Raw genomic sequence first — 2,473 nt, forward strand, 5'->3', positions numbered from 1 at the left:
CTGGGGTTCTGTCATCCTGACTGGGGTTCTGTCATCCTGACTGGGGTTCTGTCATCCTGAATGGGGTTCTGTCGTTCTGACTGGGGTTCTGTCATCCTGACTGGGGTTCTGTCATCCTGAATGGGGTTCTGTCCTCCTGACTGGGGCTTTGTCGTCCTGACTGGGGTTCTGTCATCCTGACTGGGGTTCTGTCCTCCTGACTGGGGTTCTGTCTTCCTGACTGGGGTTCTGTCTTCCTGACTGGGGTTCTGTCCTCTTGACTGGGGCTTTGTCGTCCTGACTGGGGTTCTGTCATCCTGAATGGGGTTCTGTCCTCCTGACTGGGGCTTTGTCGTCATGACTGGGGTTCTGTCCTCCTGACTGGGGTTCTGTCCTCCTGACTGGGGTTCTGTCTTCCTGACTGGGGTTCTGTCCTCTTGACTGGGGTTCTGTCCTCTTGACTGGGGTTCTGTCCTCTTGACTGGGGTTCTGTCATCCTGACTGGGGTTCTGTCATCCTGACTGGGGTTCTGTCTTCCTGACTGGGGTTCTGTCCTCTTGACTGGGGTTCTGTCCTCTTGACTGGGGTTCTGTCCTCTTGACTGGGGTTCTGTCCTCCTGACTGGGGTTCTGTCCTCTTGACTGGGGTTCTGTCCTCCTGACTGGGGTTCTGTCCTCTTGACTGGGGTTCTGTCATCCTGACTGGACTGACTGGGGTTCTGTCATCCTGACTGGGGTTCTGTCCTCTTGACTGGGGTTCTGTCCTCTTGACTGGGGTTCTGTCATCCTGACTGGGGTTCTGTCATCCTGACTGGACTGACTGGGGTTCTGTCATCCTGACTGGGGTTCTGTAATCCTGGCTGGACTGGCTGGGGTTCTGTCCTCCTGACTGGGGTTCTGTCATCCTGACTGGGAGTCTGTCCTCCTGACTGGGGTTCTGTCCTCCTGACTGGGGTTCTGTCCTCCTGACTGGGGTTCTGTGTCATCCTGACTGGGGTTCTGTGTCATCCTGACTGGGATTCTGTCCTCCTGACTGGACTGACTGGGGTTCTGTCATCCTGACTGTGGTTCTGTCAGGAGAACAGTAACAATTTACAAATGGTTAAAGTACAAAAGGGAAAATAAATAAACATAAATATGGGTTTTATTTACAATGGTGTTTGTTCTTCACTGGTTGACCTTTTCTTGTGGCAACAGGTCACACATCTTTCTGCTGTGATACTGTGGTATTTCACCCAGTAGATATGGGAGTTCATCATAATCGGGTTTGTTTTCTAATTCTTTGTGGATGTGTATAATCTGAGGGGAATATGTCTCTCTAATATGGTCATACATTGGGCAGGAGGTTAGGAAGTGCAGCTCAGTTTCCAACTAATTTTGTGGGCAGTGAGCACATAGCCTGTCTTCTCTCTCTCATCTCTTCTCCTCTCTCTTTCCATCTCTCCTCTCTATCTAGTCTCCAGTCTCCCCATCCATCCAATCAGGATGACAGAACCCCAGTCAGGATGACAGAACCCCAATCTTTATTCTTTTGAAACTTCGGGATGTTAAATGTTTATTTCACTTTTGTTTATTATCATTTGCTTTGGCAATGCTAACATGTGTTTCCCATGCCAATAAAGAGCAATGCTAACATATGTTTCCCATGCCAATAAAGAGCAATGCTAACACATGTTTCCCATGCCTATAAAGACCAATGCTAACATGTGTTTCCCATGCCTATAAAGAGCAATGCTAACATATGTTTCCCATGCCTATAAAGACCAATGCTAACATGTGTTTCCCATGCCTATAAAGAGCAATGCTAACATATGTTTCCCATGCCAATAAAGAGCAATGCTAACACATGTTTCCCATGCCTATAAAGAGCAATGCTAACATATGTTTCCCATGCCAATAAAGAGCAATGCTAACACATGTTTCCCATGCCAATAAAGACCAATGCTAACACATGTTTCCCATGCCAATAAAGAGCAATGCTAACATATGTTTCCCATGCCAATAAAGAGCAATGCTAACACATGTTTCCCATGCCAATAAAGAGCAATGCTAACATATGTTTCTATGCCAATAAAGAGCAATGCTAACATATGTTTCCTCTATGCCAATAAAGAGCAATGCTAACATATGCTTCCCATGCCTATAAAGACCAATGCTAACATGTGTTTCATGCCTATAAAGAGCAATGCTAACATATGTTTCCTATGCCAATAAAGAGCAATGCTAACACATGTTTCCCATGCCACAAAGAGCAATGCTAACATATGTTTCCTCTATGCCAATAAAGAGCAATGCTAACACATGTTTCTATGCCAATAAAGAGCAAATGCTAACATATGTTCTATGCCTATAAAGAGCAATGCTAACACATGTTTCCCATGCCAATAAGAGCAATGCTAACACATGTTTCTATGCCAATAAAGAGCAATGCTTAACACATGTTTCCTCATGCCAATAAAGAGCAATGCTAACATATGTTTCCCATGCTAATAAAG

This window comes from Oncorhynchus keta, chromosome 19, assembly GCF_023373465.1.
Source record: "Oncorhynchus keta strain PuntledgeMale-10-30-2019 chromosome 19, Oket_V2, whole genome shotgun sequence".
In the NCBI taxonomy this organism is placed as follows: Eukaryota; Metazoa; Chordata; class Actinopteri; order Salmoniformes; family Salmonidae; genus Oncorhynchus; species Oncorhynchus keta.